A 21,530-nucleotide genomic window follows, 5' to 3' on the forward strand; every position below is an offset into this window, starting at 1 on the left:
TGGAGTCTGTTTCTGACCGTTTGAGCAGACACATGCACATTTGTGGCCTGCTGGAGGTCATTTTGCAGGGCTCTGGCAGTGCTCCTCCTGCTCCTCCTTGCACAAAGGCGGAGGTAGCGGTCCTGCTGCTGGGTTGTTGCCCTCCTACGGCCTCCTCCACGTCTCCTGATGTACTGGCCTGTCTCCTGGTAGCGCCTCCATGCTCTGGACACTACGCTGACAGACACAGCAAACCTTCTTGCCACAGCTCGCATTGATGTGCCATCCTGGATGAGCTGCACTACCTGAGCCACTTGTGTGGGTTGTAGACTCCGTCTCATGCTACCACTAGAGTGAAAGCACCGCCAGCATTCAAAAGTGACCAAAACATCAGCCAGGAAGCATAGGAACTGAGAAGTGGTTTGTGGTCACCACCTGCAGAACCACTCCTTTATTGGGGGTGTCTTGCTAATTGCCTATAATTTCCACCTGTTGTCTATTCCATTTGCACAACAGCATGTGAAATGTATTGTCAATCAGTGTTGCTTCCTAAGTGGACAGTTTGATTTCACAGAAGTGTGATTGACTTGGAGTTACATTGTGTTGTTTAAGTGTTCCCTTTATTTTTTTTTAGCAGTATATTATTATTATTATTACTATTATTATTACTCACCCCTTACCGAGGTTGTCAAGGGTGCCATATTATTAGAATATCAAAATATGCTAATACAATGAAAATGAAAATGCTAAAACTACCAAAATAAATTATATTGTAGAGGAGATCATTTGATATTGTAAGGCAACAGAATTTGCCCTAAATTAAAGGTACATTTATGTTTACAACAATTATTGTAGATCTCTGAAATGACACACAGTTGACTGGAACCACGAGCTCCACGGTTCACCTTATTGGACAGAGCACTGACCAATATATAAACAGTTTATTTTTATTTTTTTGTGTCTTAACCTTTTTTAATTGTCAAGAAATGCACTTGCCTATCATACTGTTTTTTGAGTGTAAAACGACAACTACTCCAATATTCTCCATAATCTAATATTGTGCATGCTGGTGATGTATTTACATACAGTAACTTGACTGCATTATTATTAACTTATACTGTAGACGTGATGTATTCACATGAACATGAAATGACTGAATTTCAATCTGATTTATTTTCTATTTATACTTTATATTGGATTGTTGAACATTTATTTTAATTTTTGTTTTCTTTACTCCATTTGCTGGAAGTACACTATACCAAAAACAATGATTGTTAACATTAAATTGATCTGTAATGGACATTGCTATTGTGACATGCAATTCTTGTATTTGGTTTCTACTAAACAAAGGCATGGGGGGGGGGGGGGGGGGGGCACAAACAAATAAAAGAAACAAAAACACCAGTGTTAGCTTGACCTTTGACATTACCATCTGGTGTTTTTGTCATAGTGACATATAATGATCACATTGTAAAATAGTTGATTTATTTATCTTAATGACCTTTCTGTTAGAGATTTTGAATGTGACATTATTGCAAGATGAAACAATGCTTTGTTTATCTTACGTAGGGAATTCACTCATGGACCTGGTATCTTAATGTGAGTCATGTATTGGTGACTCAACAGAAATACAATAACAGTTATGAAAGGACAACAAAATAATACAACTGTAATTCAAATATTACTAAGCTCTTCAAAACACATTTCAGTGCTGCTGTTGTTAGATTCATATCCACCATATAGGTGTTTGGCCTTTTGCGATTCATTTCTGATGATTTTGGCTCTGTTTTTTATATATATATAATGTTTGTTCTTCATGATTATTCTGAAGGTGCTCCATAGATTGCCATGGCGATATAATGGGCACTGTTTTAGAGGCAGATGTAGTACTGTGATGTTGTTCACTACAGTTAGCTGGGTAGGTAGATATATAAGCAGATAGATATAATTCTACATTGATTGTACACTAAATACAGTTGTACATTTGATATAGTATATTATAAGATGTATTTTAAGGTGTGTATAATGTCTGCTGTTAACACCTCTGTTGCGTCTGATGTCAGTGCAGATGTACATTTGTAGATAGATAGATAGATAGATAGATAGATAGATAGATAGATAGATAGATAGATAGATAGATAGATAGATAGATAGATAGATAGATAGATAGATAGATAGATAGATAGATAGATAGATAGATAGATAGGTAGATAGGTAGATAAATAGGTAGGTAGATAAATAGGTAGGTAGGTAGATAGGTAGGTAGATAAATAGGTAGGTAGATAAATAGGTAGGTAGGTAGGTAGGTAGATAGGTAGATAAATAGGTAGGTAGATAAATAGGTAGGTAGATAAATAGGTAGGTAGATAAATAGGTAGGTAGGTAGGTAGGTAGGTAGGTAGATAAATAGGTAGGTAGATAAATAGGTAGGTAGGTAGGTAGGTAGGTAGGTAGGTAGGTAGGTAGGTAGGTAAATAGGTAGGTAGGTAGATAGGTAGGTAGGTAGGTAGGTAGATAAATAGGTAGGTAGGTAGGTAGGTAGGTAGGTAGGTAGGTAGGTAGGTATTGTAGGTAAGTAGTTAGATATAGTTGGTAGGAAGTTAGATATTGTAGGTAGGTAGTTAGATATTGTAGGTAGGTAGTTAGATATTGTAGTTAGGTGAGTAGATATTGTAGTTAGGTAAGTAGATATTGTAGGTAGGTAGTTAGATATTCTAGGTAGGTAGGTAGGTAGGTAGGTAGATATTGTAGGTAGGTAGTTAGATATTGTAGGTAAGTATGTAGATATCTTCTAGGTAGGTAGATACATACACATTGTAGGTAAGTAGCTACTCTAGGTAGATATATATTGTCGGTAGGTAGACATTGTAGGTAGGTAGGTAAGTAGGTACTCTAGGTAGATAGATATTGTAGATAGATAGATATTGTAGGTAGGTAGATATTTTTGTTGTTTGATGTTTAGAAATCATAACGTCTACATCTTGGAATAGAAACAACAAGCCACTGAGATGCTTATCTCTTCTGCAGAAAACCTGCAGTGACTTAACTAAGATGGCGTCTTAGTGTACTGTCAAAGCCACAACATTGGTTTAACTTCACATCTGCTGATGACACATCCTGAAAGACATCATCAAACTGCAACATACTTGGATGACCTCGAAACACAGTGATGATTAACTTAAAGGTTGTCTGTCCTGCTACTTTACGACAGCGAAGTGAAATGTATTTATTTATTTCTAAAAAAGATTTGGGGACCTATTTATATTTCGCAGATTAATTTGCTAGTGCAGCCACTCTTAGGGTTCTCCACACAACACTATGTTTTCACATAGATCAACCGATCAATCCCCATAGAAAGAACTATGACAGGTAATGTGGCAGGTTTGCCATCAAAATTGATGAATACGTTTATAAAGCTACCAGCTAACAGTTAAAAATCTTATTTCCAAAAGTATGACTCTTCTATATCTTAAAATTCTGATCACACCTGACCTGGCTGAAGGTTAGGATACCCCGATGACTGGAAACCCAATGTATTCTCCTCCAGCAAATGCAACACTGGTATGTATCAATAAACTGTTGCTTCATTGAAAATGCATCTGAATACAAATTATTTCAGCACAAGATTGATGGGAATAAACACAGACCTATATGAGCCAGGCTTCACCTCACCTTGTCGCCCAAGTCATACACTATTATACACATCACATACAGTAAAGTATAGGAAGTATAGGCTGGAGTATAGGAAGTATAGGAAGGAGTATAGGAAGGAGTATAGGAAGGAGTATAGGAAGGAGTATAGGAAGTATAGGAAGGAGTATAGGAAGGAGTATAGGAAGGAGAATAGGAAGGAGTATAGGAAGGAGTATAGGAAGTATAGGAAGGAGAATAGGCTGGAGTATAGGAAGGAGTATAGGAAGTATAGGAAGGAGTATAGGAAGTATAGGAAGGAGTATAGGAAGGAGTATAGGAAGGAGAATAGGCTGGAGTATAGGAAGGAGTATAGGAAGGAGTATAGGAAGGAGAATAGGCTGGAGTATAGGAAGGAGTATAGGAAGGAGTATAGGAAGGAGTATAGGAAGTATAGGAAGGAGTATAGGAAGGAGTATAGGCTGGAGTATAGGAAGGAGTATAGGAAGGAGTACAGGAAGGAGTATAGGAAGGAGTATAGGCTGGAGTATAGGAAGGAGAATAGGAAGGAGTATAGGAAGGAGTATAGGAAGGAGAATAGGCTGGAGTATAGGAAGGAGTATAGGAAGGAGTATAGGAAGGAGTATAGGAAGGAGAATAGGAAGGAGTATAGGAAGGAGTATAGGAAGGAGTATAGGAAGGAGTATAGGAAGGAGAATAGGCTGGAGTATAGGAAGGAGTATAGGAAGGAGTATAGGAAGGAGTATAGGAAGGAGTATAGGCTGGAGTATAGGAAGGAGTATAGGAAGGAGTATAGGCTGGAGTATAGGAAGGAGTATAGGAAGGAGTATAGGAAGGATGGTTCAAGCCCTGAATGCTGATTGGCTGGCAGCCTTGGTATATCAGACCGTATACCACAGGTATGACAAAATATGTATTTTTACTGCTCGAATTACATTGGTAACCTTCTCCTTCTGAAAATGGCGCCGGAAGGAATGGCAGCAGTTTTACAGGCGCCCAACCAATTGTGTTATTATGTGGGGGGTTTTCGCAATATTTGTAAATTATTTTGTACATAATGTTTCTGCAACCATATCTTACGGCAGAAAAGAGCTTCTAGATATCAGGACAGCGATCACTCACCTTGGATTAGACAAAGATCTTTTCAACAACAAGCAGGACTCGCGATATTCTCCAAACACCCGCCAGGGCCGACATCCCCGTTATTTGCAAGAAGAAGCGACGCAGGTACAGAGGACAAAGAGCCGGATGCCTCGTCCGGATCCGCAGAAGGCGTGTAGGAAAGCTGCCGTTACCGTCAATATTACTCGCCAATGTGCAATCATTGGACAATAAATTAGACGAGGTACGATCACGAATATCCTACCAACAGGACATCAAAAACTGTAATATCCTATGTTTCAAGGAACCGTGGCTGAATGACGACATGGATATTCAGCTAGCGGGGTATACGCTGCACCGGCAGGACAGAACAGCACACGAGGGGGGGCGGTCTGTGCATAATTGTAAACAACAGCTTGTGCACGAAATCTAAGGAAGTCTATATTTTGCTCACCTGAAGTAGAGTATATTGTGATAAATTGCAGGCCACACTACTTGCCTAGAGAGTTCTCAGCTATACTTTTCGTGGCTGTTTATTTACCACCACAAACAGATGCTGGCACTGAGACCGCACTCAGTCAGCTGTATAAGGAAATAAGCAAACAGGAAACCACTCACCCAGAGGCGGCGCACCCAGTGGCCGGAGACTTTAATGCAGGGAAACTTAAATCAGTTCTACCAAATCTCTATCAACATGTTAAATGTGCAACCAGAGGGAAATACATTCTAGGTCACCTGTACTCCACACACAGAGACACGTACAAATCTCTCCCTCGCCCTCCATTTGGTAAATTCGACCACAACTCTATCCTCCTGATTCCTGCTTCCAAGCAAAAATTAAAGCAGGAAGCACCAGTGACTCGGTCTATAAAAAGTGATCAGATGAAGCAGATGCTAAACTACAGGACTGTTTCGCTATCACAGACTGGAACATGTTCCGGGATTCTTCCGATGACATTGAGGAATACACCACATCAGTCACTGGCTTTATCAATAAGTGCATTGAGGACGTCGTCCCCACAGTAACTGTACGTACATACCCCAACCAGAAGCCATGGATTACAGGCAACAGTCACTCTGAGCTAAATGGTAGAGCTGCTGCTTTCAAGGTGCGGGACTCTAACCCGGAAGCTTACAAGAAATCCCGCTATGTCTTGCGACGAACCATCAAACAGTCAAAACATCAATACAGGGCTAAGATTGAATCATACTACACCGGCTCCGACGCTCGTCGGATGTGGCAGGGCTTGCAAACTACTACAGACTACAAAGGGAAGCACAGCCGCGAGCTGCCCAGTGACACGAGCCTACCAGATGAGCTAAATCACTTCTATGCTCGCTTCGAGGCAAGCAACACTGAGGCATGCATGAGAGCATCAGCTGGTCCGGACGACTGTGTGATCACGCTCTCCGTAGCTGACGTGAGTAAGACCTTTAAACAGGTCAACATACACAAGGCTGCAGGGCCAGACGGATTACCAGGACGTGTGCTCCGGGCATGTGCTGACCAATTGGCAGGTGTCTTCACTGACATTTTCAACATGTCCCTGACTGAGTCTGTAATATCAACATGTTTCAAGCAGAGCACCATAGTCCCTGTGCCCAAGAACACTAAGGTAACCTGCCTAAATGACTACAGACCCGTAGCACTCACGTCCGTAGCCATGAAGTGCTTTGAAAGGCTGGTAATGGCTCACATCAACACCATTATCCCAGAAACCCTAGACCCACTCCAATTTGCATACCGCCAAAACAGATCCACAGATGATGCAATCTCTATTGCACTCCACACTGCCCTTTCCCACCTGGACAAAAGGAACACCTATGTGAGAATGCTATTCATTGACTACAGCTCAGCGTTCAACACCATACATCAAAGCTCATCACTAAGCTAAGGAACCTGGGACTAAACACCTCCCTCTGCAACTGGATCCTGGACTTCCTGACGGGCCGCCCCCAGGTGGTGAGGGTAGGTAGCAACACATCTGCCACACTGATCCTCAACACTGGAGCTCCCCAGGGGTGCGTGTTCAGTCCCCTCCTGTACTCCCTGTTCACCCACGACTGCATGGCCAGGCACGACTCCAACACCATCATTAAGTTTGCAGATGACACAACAGTGGTAGGCCTGATCACCGACAACGACGAGATGGCCTATAGGGAGGAGGTCAAAGACCTGGCCGGGTGGTGCCAGAATAACATACCCTGATACCCTGGATACCCTGATGAAGACAGCTTCGCTGTCGAAACGTTGGTTATTAGGTTATTACATTTTTGCATCTGAGCTCTTAGAGTGTGTGGCTTTCCCTTATTTTCAAGTTTTCTACTCCGCTAGCCAGCACCTCGCCTTAATAGGTGTGTGTTTCTTTTTCTTCTAAGGTGCCAGAATAACAACCTATCCCTCAACGTAACCAAGACTAGGGAGATGATTGTGGACTACAGGAAAAGGAGGACCGAGCATGCCCCCATTCTCATCGATGGGGCTGCAGTGGAGCAGGTTGAGATCTTCAAGTTCCTTGGTGTCCACATCAACAACAAACTAGAATGGTCCAAACACACCAAGACAGTCGTGAAGAGGGCACGACAAAGCCTACTCCCCCTCAGGAAACTAAAAAGATTTGGCATGGGTCCTGAGATCCTCAAAAGGTTCTACAGCTGCAACATGGAGAGCATCCTGACCGGTTGCATCACTGCCTGGTACGGCAATTGCTCGGCCTCCGACCGCAAGGCACTTCAGAGGGTAGTGCGTACGGCCCACTACATCACTGGGGCAAAGCTGCCTGCCATCCAGGACCTCTACTCCAGGCGGTGTCAGAGGAAGGCCCTAAAAATTGTAAAAGACCCCAGCCACCCCAGTCATAGACTGTTCTCTCTACTACTGAATGGCAAGCGGTACCGGAGTGCCAAGTCTAGGACAAAACGGCTTCTCAACAGTTTTTACCCCCAAGCCATAAGACTCCTGAACAGGTAACCAAATGGTTACTATTTGCATTGTGTGTCCCCCCTTTACCCCTCTTTTACACTGCTGCTACTCTCTGTTTATCATATATGCATAGTCACTTAATCTATAAATTGATGTACATACTACCTCAATTGGCCTGACCAACCAGTGCTCCCGCACATTGGCTAACCGGGCTATCTGCATTGTGTCCCACCACCCGCCAACCTCTCTTTTTACGCTACTGCTACTCTCTGTTCATCATATATGCATAGTCACTTTAATCATACCTACATGTACATACTACCTCAATCAGCCTGTGTCTGTATATAGCCTTGCTACTCTTATTTTCAAATGTCTTTTTACTGTTGTTTTATTTCTTTACTTACCTACACACACACACACACACACACACACAAACACACACACACACACACACACACACACACACACACACACACACAAACACACACACACACCTTTTTTTCACACTATTGGTTAAAGCCTGTAAGTAAGCATTTCACTGTAAGGTCTACCTACACCTGTTGTATTCGGCGCACGTGACAAATAAACTTTGATTTGATTTATAATATAAATAAGGCACCTTGGGGGCGCGTTGTGTCGTGCCTAAGAACAGCCCTTAGCTGTGGTATATTGGCCATATACCACACACCCCCGATGTCCTTATTGCTTAAGTATAGGCTGGAGTTGCTAGTTAGGTGAAATTAGATCTAAGATTACCTCTGGATGACAGAAAGAGAAGAGCACCTTCGTGCTGGATTAGGGCCTGTCCCCTTTTCACCCCCACCCTTACCCCTATCCAAAGTCAAAAGCACTATCTATTTGCCTGAGTAGAATGGAGTCAGTAGGGTGTCTGTAAGCAGATTGTGTTCATTACCTAGAGTAGTTATTGATTTTGGTATCAGGGTTGGTTCCTCTACAGTCAATCGAAGGCAGGGGAAGTAGATAAATCCTTGATGAAGCTCTAGATGATTCTGGTACAGCAGGGCTATACAGCTGACTGGTGGACAGACATGTCTGCTTCAGAGAACAAGAGGGCTGCATATAACCCATCTCATAGACTGTCAGCAAAAAACCAAGGCAGTAAATGACCAAGGCAGTAAATAACTAAGGCAGTAAATAACCAAGGCAGTAAATAACCAAGGCAGTAAATAACCAAGGTAGTAAATAACCAAGGCAGTAAATAACCAAGGCAGTAAATAACCAAGGCAGTAAATAACCAAGGCAGTATATAACTAAGGCAGTAAATGAACAAGGCAGTAAATAACCAAGGCAGTAAATAACCAAGGCAGTAAATAACCAAGGCAGTAAATAACTAAGGCAGTAAATAACCAAGGCAGTAAATAACCAAGGCAGTAAATAACCAAGGCAGTAAATGACCAAGGCAGTAAATGATTAAGGCAGTAAATGACTAAGGCAGTAAATGACTAAGGCATTTAATATTTTCCAGATAAAACTACATAACCACCTTTTTCCCCTTGATTAACAATGTATCAGGTGTATATTACTCTAAATATCCATAATCTCCTCATATGATGAGAATGAACTTCATAGTCAACCATTTAAAAAGACTAGACCTACAGATGTGATAAAGATTACAACATGAAATGACACAAATGCATCTTCACTTGACTCGGCAATGTACAGAGCCATTTATTTTCTCAAAAAGTCCTTTCAGAAGATAAATTATCATGCCCTGTTCTCCTGTTTAAAGGTTTAGCCAATGGTGGCCGGGCTGTTCTCGTGTTAAAGTTTAAGCCAATGGTGGCCAGTCTAGAACACCAGCACTCACCAATCAAGTTGCTGTTGCTAGGACTAGAGAAGGTATCTCCCGCTCTCAGCAGCAGCCTTCCTCATTGTAGGGCTACTGTACCAGACATCCCGTCTCCCTGGAGATAACGACTGGTATGTTGCTGTCTCTGCGTCTGGCTGTGGCGGCAGGAGCTGAAATGGTTTTCTGTTGAAACACAAATATACAGTTGAAAGAAATAATCTATTGGCCTAATTCCATGCTTCGAAATGCACCAAGTATAATATAAATGTTGTATTAATTTGTGAAAGTACAGAGTAAGTCAAAAACAGTTTGATTGACCCTTTACCTTTAATAAACGTACAGTAATCTGAAAGGACTGTAGATGAACATCACGGCCAGTCAAAACTTACCAGAAACTGTTCATCCTCATGCCCCTCCTCCACAGCCACTATCTCAATACGATTTGATGTTCATTAATGACATAACTTCAACTCCACACACAGGTCTCCCTCCATCTGTGTTTTACTCAGAGACAGACAGGTCTCCCTCCATCCAGATGTTACTCAGAGACAGACAGGTCTCCCTCCATCTATGTTTTACTCAGAGACAGACAGGTCTCCCTCCATCCAGATGTTACTCAGAGACAGACAGGTCTCCCTCCATCCAGGTGTTACTCAGAGACAGACAGGTCTCCCTCCATCTATGTTTTACTCAGAGACAGACAGGTCTCCCTCCATCCAGATGTTACTCAGAGACAGACAGGTCTCCCTCCATCCAGATGTTACTCAGAGACAGACAGGTCTCCCTCCATCCAGATGTTACTCAGAGACAGACAGGTCTCCCTCCATCCAGATGTTACTCAGAGACAGACAGGTCTCCCTCCATCCAGATGTTACTCAGAGACAGACAGGCCACCCTCCATCCAGATGTTACTCAGAGACAGACAGGTCTCCATCTGTGTTTACCTGTCCGCTTCACAGACGTAACAGTGGCTGCAGCTGGATGGGCTTGCTGAGATAGAGATGAATAATTTAACCAGGCATTAAAATGCAATGGGGATGGTGAGTCATGTATGAAATGTTAAGTGGCTTATCGAGTCAATTTGTCTGAAGTTCAGTGTCCTGCCCTATTAGTGACTTTGAAATGTAACTTCCATAAACCTCCCTCTGCAGTAAATTCTGTACTAAGAGTTTGGATTAGGTAATGGTCAGATATAAAACAGATATTATGCAATCCAAATTCCCTTTAAAATGTGATTTTACATAGTTACACATCTGTTTCGGCACATGCTCAATATAGCATACATTGCTCGTGTGTGTGTGTGTGTGTGTGTGTGTGTGTGTGTGTGTGTGTGTGTGTGTGTGTGTGTGTGTGTGTGTGTGTGTGTGTGTGTGTGTGTGTGTGGCGCTGTAAGCAATCAGCCCTCCTATTGGCTGCTTCTATCGGTGGCCAATAGTTCACTGGTCCGTCTCCCCGATTTGACCTGGTGAGAGATCTGTTTGCCATGCTCCTGGGCGTGATGCTTGACCTTGGTTGCTCCTGGGCGTGGTGCTTGACCCTGGTTGCTCCTGGGCGTGGTGCTTGACCCTGGTTGCTCCTGGGCGTGGTGCTTGACCCTGGTTGCTCCTGGGCGTGGTGCTTGACCCTGGTTGCTCCTGGGCGTGGTGCTTGACCCTGGTTGCTCCTGGGCATGGTGCTTGACCCTGGTTGATCCTGGGCGTGGTGCTTGACCCTGGTTGCTCCTGTGAGTCTCTATGGATGAGAGCGTCTGTTAGATGACTGAATGTGATGTAAATGTTGAATGGCTTCACTGCAGGTGGATTGTTTTAACATTCAATAAAAATATATACATATACACTGCTCAAAAAATAAAGGGAACACTTAAACAACACATCCTAGATCTGAATGAAATAAATAATCTTATTAAATGCTTTTTTCTTTACATAGTTGAATGTGCTGACAACAAAATCACACAAAAATAATCAATGGAAATCCAATTTATCAACCCATGGAGGTCTGGATTTGGAGTCACACTCAAAATTAAAGTGAAAAACCACACTACAGGCTGATTCAACTTTGATGTAATGTCCTTAAAACAAGTCAAAATGAGGCTCAGTAGTGTGTGTGGCCTCCACGTGCCTGTATGACCTCCCTACAACGCCTGGGCATGCTCCTGATGAGGTGGCGGATGGTCTCCTGAGGGATCTCCTCCCAGACCTGGACTAAAGCATCCGCCAACTCCTGGACAGTCTGTGGTGCAACGTGGCGTTGGTGGATGGAGCGAGACATGATGTCCCAGATGTGCTCAATTGGATTCAGGTCTGGGGAACGGGCGGGCCAGTCCATAGCATCAATGCCTTCCTCTTGCAGGAACTGCTGACACACTCCAGCCACAAGAGGTCTAGCATTGTCTTGCATTAGGAGGAACCCAGGGCCAACCGCACCAGCATATGGTCTCACAAGGGGTCTGAGGATCTCATCTCGGTACCTAATGGCAGTCAGGCTACCTCTGGCGAGCACATGGAGGGCTGTGCGGCCCTCCAAAGAAATGCCACCCCATACCATGACTGACCCACCGCCAAACCGGTCATGCTGGAGGATGTTGCAGGCAGCAGAACGTTCTCCACGGCGTCTCCAGACTCTGTCACGTCTGTCACGTGCTCAGTGTGAACCTGCTTTCATCTGTGAAGAGCACAGGGCGCCAGTGGCAAATTTGCCAATCTTGGTGTTCTCTGGCAAATGCCAAACGTTCTGCACGGTGTTGGGCTGTAAGCACAACCCCCACCTGTGGACGTCGGGCCCTCATACCACCCTCATGGAGTCTGTTTCTGACCGTTTGAGCAGACACATGCACATTTGTGGCCTGCTGGAGGTCATTTTGCAGGGCTCTGGCAGTGCTCCTCCTTGCACAAAGGAGGAGGTAGCGGTCCTGCTGCTGGGTTGTTGCCCTCCTACGGCCTCCTCCACGTCTCCTGATGTACTGGCCTGTCTCCTGGTAGCGCCTCCATGCTCTGGACACTACGCTGACAGACACAGCAAACCTTCTTGCCACAGCTCGCATTGATGTGCCATCCTGGATGAGCTGCACTACCTGAGCCACTTGTGTGGGTTGTAGACTCCGTCTCATGCTACCACTAGAGTGAAAGCACCGCCAGCATTCAAAAGTGACCAAAACATCAGCCAGGAAGCATAGGAACTGAGAAGAGGTCTGTGGTCTCCACCTGCAGAACCACTCCTTTATTGGGGGTGTCTTGCTTATTGCCTATAATTTCCACCTGTTGTCTATTCCATTTGCACAACAGCATGTGAAATGTATTGTCAATCAGTGTTGCTTCCTAAGTGGACAGTTTGATTTCACAGAAATGTGATTGACTTGGAGTTACATTGTGTTGTTTAAGTGTTCCCTTTATTTTTTTGAGCAGTATATATTTCTTAACTCTCACACATTGGCATGCATTTGTATGTGTATTTATTAGGGATCCCCATTTGCTTCTGCCAATTGTATGGGATTATATTAATGACAGAACTAGGTAACTAACTAGTTTGTATTTTGAATTGTGTGGTCGCACGTTGAGATTCGTAGTTGCAAGTACGGCTCGCAAATGTGTAATTACATTTTGCAAGCTTTTATCATGAAGTGTGAAAGATTTAACAACGGCCGCAAACTTGTAACTTGACATTTGAACACATTCAATAAGATTTGTAAGTATAATCTATTTTCAGAATTATTACAAATCCGGTTTTCCTCAAAATAAGAATTATTGCGAGGTATGACATGACGTAATAAAGGAATTTGAATATGTCGCAGGAGAAAAGATAATTCGCCCTCATTAAACTCGCCAGATAATTTTCCATCAATGAATGTCAATTTAACTCGTTTGACTGGTATGATTAAGCAATAAGGCACAAGGAGGTATGGTAGAGTATATGGCCAATATACCACGGCTAAGGGCTGTTCTTAAGCACGATGCAACGTGGAGTGCCTGGATACAGCCTTTAACCATGGTATATTGTTCTTATACCACAAACCCCCGAGGTGCCTTATTGATATTATAAACTGGTTACTAACGTAGTTAGAACAGTAAAAACATGTTTGGGGTCATACCCCTGGTATATGGTCTGACCGCTGCCACCACCGCAGCCAATAAGTACTCCGCACGGAAGAGGTGGACTGCAGCCAATCATGTACGATGAGCCCAGAGATCAATACTTACCAGGACCTAAGTCTCCAACACAATATATTCTCTCAAGAGAGCTGGGACAGAGACTCCCAGTCACATCAATAATCCCCTCCTAAAAGAGAGGTGGAACAGAGACTCCCAGTCACATCAATAATCCCCTCCTAAAAGAGAGGTGGAACAGAGACTCCCAGTCACATCAATAATCCCTTCCTAAAAGAGAGGTGGAACAGAGACTCCCAGTCACATCAATAATCCCTTCCTAAAAGAGAGGTGGAACAGAGACTCCCAGTCACATCAATAATCCCCTCCTAAAAGAGAGGTGGAACAGAGACTCCCAGTCACATCAATAATCCCTTCCTAAAAGAGAGGTGGAACAGAGACTCCCAGTCACATCAATAATCCCTTCCTAAAAGAGAGGTGGAACAGAGACTCCCAGTCACATCAATAATCCCCTCCTAAAAGAGAGCTGGAACAGAGACTCCCAGTCACATCAATAATCCCCTCCTAAAAGAGAGGTGGAACAGAGACTCCCAGTCACATCAATAATCACCTCCTAAAAGAGAGGTGGAACAGAGACTCCCTGTCACATCAATAACCCCCTCCTAAAAGAGAGCTGGAACAGAGACTCCCAGTCACATCAATAAGTGTTTTAGTACTACATCTCTTGACACAATGATGAAAATAATCATGGCCTCTAAACCTTCAAGCTGCATACTGGACCCTATTCCAACTAAACTACTGAAAGAGCTGCTTTCTGTGCTTGGCCCTCCTATGTTGAACATAATAAACATCTCTCTATCCACTGGATGTGTACCAAACCCTCTAAAAGTGGCAGTAATAAAGCCTCTCTTGAAAAAGCCAGATCTTGACCCAGAAATTATAAAAAACTATCGGCCTATATCGAATCTTCCATTCCTCTCAAAAAATTTTGAAAAAGCTGTTGCGCAGCAACTCACTGCCTTCCTGAAGACAAACAATGTATACAAAACGCTTCAGTCTGGTTTTAGACCCCATCATAGCACTGAGACTGCACTTGTGAAGTTGGTAAATTACCTTTTAATGACGTCAGACCGAGGCTCTGCATCTGTCCTCGTGCTCCTAGATCTTAGTGCTGCTTTTGATACCATCGATCACCACATTCTTTTGGAGAGATTGGAAACCCAAATTGGTCTACATGGACAAGTTCTGGCCTGGTTTAGATCTTATCTGTCGGAAAGATATCAGGTTGTCTCTGTGAATGGTTTGTCCTCTGACAAATCAACTGTAAATTTCGGTGTTCGTCAAGGTTCCGTTTTAGGACCACTATTATTTTCACTATATATTTTACCTCTTGGGGATGTCATTCGAAAACATAATTTTAAACTTCACTGCTATGCGGATGACACACAGCTGTACATTTCAATGAAACATGGTGAAGCCCCAAAATTGCCCTCGCTAGAAGCCTGTGTCTCAGACATAAGGAAGTGGATGGCTGCAAACTTTCTACTTTTAAACTCGGACAAAACAGAGATGCTTGTTCTAGGTCCCAAGAAACAAAGAGATCTTCTGTTGAATCTGACAATTAATCTGGATGGTTGTACAGTCGTCTCAAATAAAACTGTGAAGGACCTCGGCGTTACTTTGGACCCTGATCTCTCTTTTGAAGAACATATTAAGACTGTTTCAAGGACAGCTTTTTTCCATCTACGCAACATTGCAAAAATCAGAAACTTTCTGTCCAAAAATGACGCAGAAAAATGAATCCATGCTTTGTTACTTCTAGGTTGGACTACTGCAATGCTCTACTTTCCGGCTACCCGGATAAAGCACTAAATAAACTTCAGTTAGTGCTAAACACGGCTGCTAGAATCCTGACTAGAACCAAAATATTTGATCATATTACTCCAGTGCTAGCCTCCCTACACTGGCTTCCTGTTAAGGCAAGGGCTGATTTCAAGGTTTTACTGCTAACCTACAAAGCATTACATGGGCTTGCTCCTACCTATCTTTCCGATTTGGTCCTGCCGTACATACCTAGACGTACGCTACGGGCACAAGACGCGGGCCTCCTAATTGTTCCTAGAATTTCTAAGCAAACAGCTGGAGGCAGGGCTTTCTCCTATAGAGCTCCATTTTTATGGAATAGTCTGCCTACCCATGTGAGAGACGCAGACTCAGTCTCAACCTTTAAGTATTTACTGAAGACACATCTCTTCAGTAGGTCATATGATTAAGTGTAGTCTGGCCCAGGGGTGTGAAGGTGAACGAAAAGGCTGGAGCAACGAACCGCCCTTGCTGTCTCTGCCTGTCCGGTTCCCCTCTTTCCACTGGGATTCTCTGCCTCTACCCCTATTACAGGGGCTGAGTCACTGGCTTACTGGTGTTCTTCCATGCCGTCCCTGGGAGGGGTGCGTCACTTGAGTGGGTTGAGTCACTGACGTGGTCTTCCTGTCTGGGTTGGCGCCCCCCCTTGGGTTGTGCCGTGGCGGAGATCTTTGTGGGCTATACTCGGCCTTGTCCCGGGATGGTATGTTGGTGGTTGGAGATATCCCTCCAGTGGTGTGGGGGCTGTGCTTTGGCAAAGTGGGTGGGGTTATATCCTACCTGTTTGGCCCTGTCCGGGGGTTTCATCGGATGGGGCCACAGTGTCTCCTGACCCCTCCTGTCTCAGCCTCCAGTATTTATGCTGCAGTAGTTTATGTGTCGGGGGGCTAGGGTCAGTCTGTCACATCTGGGGTATTTCTCTTGTCTTTTCCGGTGTCCTGTGTGAATTTAAATATGCTCTCTCTAATTCTCTCTTTCTCTCTTTCTTTCTTTCTCTCTCTCGGAGGACCTGAGCCCTAGGACCATGCCTCAGGACTACCTGGCTTGATGACTCCTTTCTGTCCCCAGTTCACCTGGCCGTGCTGCTGCTCCAGTTCCAACTGTTCTGCCTGCAGCTATGGAACCCTGACCTGTTCACCGGACGTGCTACCTGTCCCAGACCTGCTGTCCCAGACCTGCTGGAACCCTGACCTGTTCACCGGACGTGCTACCTGTCCCAGACCTGCTGTTTTCAACTCTCTAGAGACAGCAGGAGCGGTAGAGATACTCTCAAAGATCGGCTATGAAAAAGCCAACTGATACTTACTCTTGTGTTACTGACTTGTTGCACCCTCGACAACTACTATGATTATTATTATTTGACAATGCTGGTCTTTTATGAACATTTGAACATCTTGGCCATGTGCTGTTATAATCTCCACCCGGCACAGCCAGAAGAGGACCGGCCACCCCTCATAGCCTGGTTCCTCTCTAGGTTTCTTCCTAGGTTCTGGCCTTTCTAAGGAGTTTTTCCTAGCCACCGTGCTTCTACACCTGCATTGCTTGTTGTTTGGGGTTTTAGGCTGGGTTTCTGTACAGCACTTTGAGATATCAGCTGATGTAAGAAGCCCTTCTTAATCAAATTCATTTATATAGCTGATGTAAGAAGGGCTATATAAATGAATTTGATTTGATTTGAATAATCTCCTCCTAAAAGGCAGATCCCAGCCCAGTGCAATATTAAGCCTATGTTCTGTTTAAGTGTTTTGAAAAGGGAAACTTTTATGTATACACTATTTGCACTTTGTTGTTACAGTTATATATGCATTTAACTTTTTTTTAATTGTTTTTTTGTTGTTGTTATTCAGTGGATATAGTTATTGGGAGGGATATGCCGTATTTGTTTACATGCCTTGATGTGACTGTTAATGTCACCTACAACAGGTTCACCATGCCTTGTTGTGACTGTTAATGTCACCTACAACAGATTCACCATGCCTTGTTGTGACTGTTAATGTCACCTACAACAGGTTCACCATGCCTTGTTGTGACTGTTAATGTCACCTACAACAGATTCACCATGCCTTGTTGTGACTGTTAATGTCACCTACAACAGGTTCACCATGCCTTGTTGTGACTGTTAATGTCACCTACAACAGGTTCACCATGCCTTGTTGTGACTGTTAATGTTACCTACAACAGATTCACCATGCCTTGTTGTGACTGTTAATGTCACCTACAACAGATTCACCATGCCTTGTTGTGACTGTTAATGTCACCTACAACAGGTTCACCATGCCTTGTTGTGACTGTTAATGTCACCTACAACAGATTCACCATGCCTTGTTGTGACTGTTAATGTCACCTACAACAGATTCACCATGCCTTGTTGTGACTGTTAATGTCACCTACAACAGATTCACCATGCCTTGTTGTGACTGTTAATGTCACCTACAACAGATTCACCATGCCTTGTTGTGACTGTTAATGTCACCTACAACAGGTACACCATGCCTTGTTGTGACTGTTAATGTCACCTACAACAGATTCACCATGCCTTGTTGTGACTGTTAATGTCACCTACAACAGGTTCACCATGCCTTGTTGTGACTGTTAATGTCATCTACAACAGGTACACCATGCCTTGTTGTGACTGTTAATGTCACCTACAACAGATTCACCATGCCTTGTTGTGACTGTTAATGTCACCTACAACAGGTTCACCATGCCTTGTTGTGACTGTTAATGTCACCTACAACAGGTACACCATGCCTTGTTGTGACTGTTAATGTCACCTACAACAGATTCACCATGCCTTGTTGTGACTGTTAATGTCACCTACAACAGGTTCACCATGCCTTGTTGTGACTGTTAATGTCACCTACAACAGGTTCACCATGCCTTGTTGTGACTGTTAATGTCACCTACAACAGATTCACCATGCCTTGTTGTGACTGTTAATGTCACCTACAACAGATTCACCATGCCTTGTTGTGACTGTTAATGTCACCTACAACAGATTCACCATGCCTTGTTGTGACTGTTAATGTCACCTTGAATAATTATAGAATAAAAGACTAAACAAAGAACAGTGTGTCTTACTTACCTTGAGTATAATGAAGACACTGTAACTGGTGATCTGCTTCCTAGATGTAATGGAACTCACGTCTACATCTGGAGAATCATGATCACAAGTGTGTTGGAGTTTCTTTACACTATAGTATACTGCTTTTCTCCAATACACCTGCTCACACAATACACCTGCTCACACAATACACCTGCTCACACAATACACCTGCTCACACAATACACCTGCTTACACAATACACCTGCTCACACAATACACCTGCTTACACAATACACCTGCTCACACAATACACCTGCTTACACAATACACCTGCTCACACAATACACCTGCTTACACAATACACCTGCTTACACAATACACCTGCTTACACAATACACCTGCTTACACAATACACCTGCTCACACAATACACCTGCTTACACAATACACCTGCTCACACAATACACCTGCTTACACAATACACCTGCTCACACAATACACCTGCTTACACAATACACCTGCTCACACAATACACCTGCTTACACAATACACCTGCTCACACAATACACCTGCTTACACAATACACCCTTTTCCAATAACTAACCTCACAGTGGCAGCGAGTCTTTGCTCAGGCTCTATTGGGGTCCTGTAGTTGGATGTCTGCTTGGTGAGGTCTGGACCAACAACATTAACATTTTACATTTAAGTCATTTAGCAGACGCTCTTATCCAGAGCGACTTACAAATTGGTGCATTCACCTTATGATATAACAAAAGACGGAAGAGTCTCCATCTCTTCTGCACTCATCCGGAAGCATCGGTGACGTCGGGGCACGGTCTAAGAGCAGCTCCTGGACAAGGCGGTAGTATTGCCCCATGCTCCCTTCTCAGCACATGTATAGGATGCACCCATAACCACTACCTCCTTCGCTATCTACGCCTCAATAATACAACTTCTGTTTTAGCAGGTGGCTTCTGTTAATCCATGCTGTTTAGAAAAGTATGCATAAAGTATTGTTTATTTTTTGACTTGTATACTATTACAGTTTCTTATTTCATGGGCTTTTAGTCCGTAAATGCATTGTTTATATCTCATACCAGAGTGGTTTGGTTGTAAGGTGAAAGAGACTGGCTAATTATGGTACTTAGCCTGCCATCATGTGTATTATTGGCATAATGGGAGTCTGTGAGAGGAAAATGCCTGGATGTGTAAAACAGTTTGTATTTGTTAAATGTATTAACTCCTGTTCTGGCATCACTATTGTTCAATGTGCAATCATGTACTTATGTCACAACGTCCACGGAAGGTGGCGCCTCTCCCCGGTCGGGCGGTGCTGGGCGGTCGTCATCGCCTGCCTACTAGCTGCCACCGATCTATGTTTCTGTGTCTGTTGGTTTTGTCTGATTAGGTCTGCACCTGTTTTGTATTAGTCAATTAGTGGGGGTATTTAGTTTGTCTGTTTCGTTTGGGGATTTGTGCGGGATTGTTCTTTGTCATGTTGTTTGATAGTCGGGAATTTTTTTTGTATGTTTTCCCAGTGAAGCTGCTTGTTTAGGCATTAGGGTTGCCGGGCTGCGCCCCGTCCTTGTGGATCTTTGGAGCTGTCCTCCTTCCTAGTTGTTTTGCAACCTGCCTTGTTGCGGCATTTTTTCTGTTTGGATTATTAAACGTACGTTTAAACGGACCTCAGTCTCCTGCGTCTGACTTCACCCCTCCTGCTATCACAGTGAGCTGTGACAACTTACCCATGTCACCACTCGTCAATCAGTGTGAAATCAGAAGAATCAGAATACATTTCAACAGGGTCACTGGGAAAAACGCAGGCAAGAAAAGGTGCTAACAACATCGTCCCGGCCCCCTAAAGTAATATCAATGGTTCAAAGTTTGTTTTGCTATTTCAACCTGCGTGTCGTGATCGCGTATGGTGTTGGGGGGGGGGACAAAATCAATATGCGCACGATGGGGCACGCGCGGGTACGGTGTCACAAGCCCTAACCAACAATGCCGTTAATATATATATATATATATATACAAAAATTATAACAATAATAAACTAGTAATATATATTTTTAAATAATTAAAAAATAGAAGACTTTTTAAAGTTGAAATAAAAGAAAAATTTGAAGAAAAATGTAAAAATAGAGATGATGGGAAAAAGACCTAAATATAAATAAGTAATAAAAAATATAAATAAGAAATAAAAGTAACAAATAATTCAAGAGCAGCAGTAAAATAGCAATTGGGAGGCTATATACAGAGGGTATGGTACAGAGTCAATGTGTGGGGGTACCGGTTAGTCGAGGTAATTGAGGTGATATTTACATGTTGGTAGAGTTATTAAAGTGACTATGCATAGATAATAACAGAGAGTATCAGCAGTGTAAAAGAGGGGGGGGGTACACAATGCAAATAGTCTGGGTAGCCATTTGACTAGATGTTCAGGAGTCCTATGGCTTGGGACAGAAGCTGTTTAGAAGCCTCTTAGACCTAGACTTGGTGCTCCGGTACCCCTTTCCATGCGGTAGCAGAGGGAACAGTCTATGACTAGGGTGGCTGGAGTCTTTGACAATTTTTAGGGCCTTTCTCTGACACCGTCTGTATCGAGGTCCTGGATGGCAGGAAGCTAGGCCCCAGTGATGTACTGGGCTGTACGCACTACCCTCTGTAGTGCCTTGCGGTCGGAGGCTGAGCAGTTGCCATACCATGCAGTGATGCAACCAGTCAGGATGCTCTCGATGGTGCAGCTGAAAAACCTTTTGAGAATCTGAGGACCCATGCCAAATCTTTTCAGTCTCCTGAGGGGGAATAGGTTTTGTCGTGCCCTCTTCACAACTGTCTTGGTGTGCTTGGACAAAGTTAGTTTGTTGGTGATCTTGACACCAAGGAACTTGAAGCTCTCAACCTGCTCCACTACAGCCCCATCTTTGAGAATGGGGGCCTGCTCAGTCCTCCTTTTCCTGTAGTCCATGTCATGACGTTGGCCTCTTTGGGTACAGGGAGGACAGTTGACCCCCTCCCCTTTGTACCATCCCCCAACCTACCTTCCCCAACCACCCAG

The sequence above is a fragment of the Salmo trutta genome, chromosome 19, assembly GCF_901001165.1.
Source record: "Salmo trutta chromosome 19, fSalTru1.1, whole genome shotgun sequence".
Taxonomy (NCBI): domain Eukaryota; kingdom Metazoa; phylum Chordata; class Actinopteri; order Salmoniformes; family Salmonidae; genus Salmo; species Salmo trutta.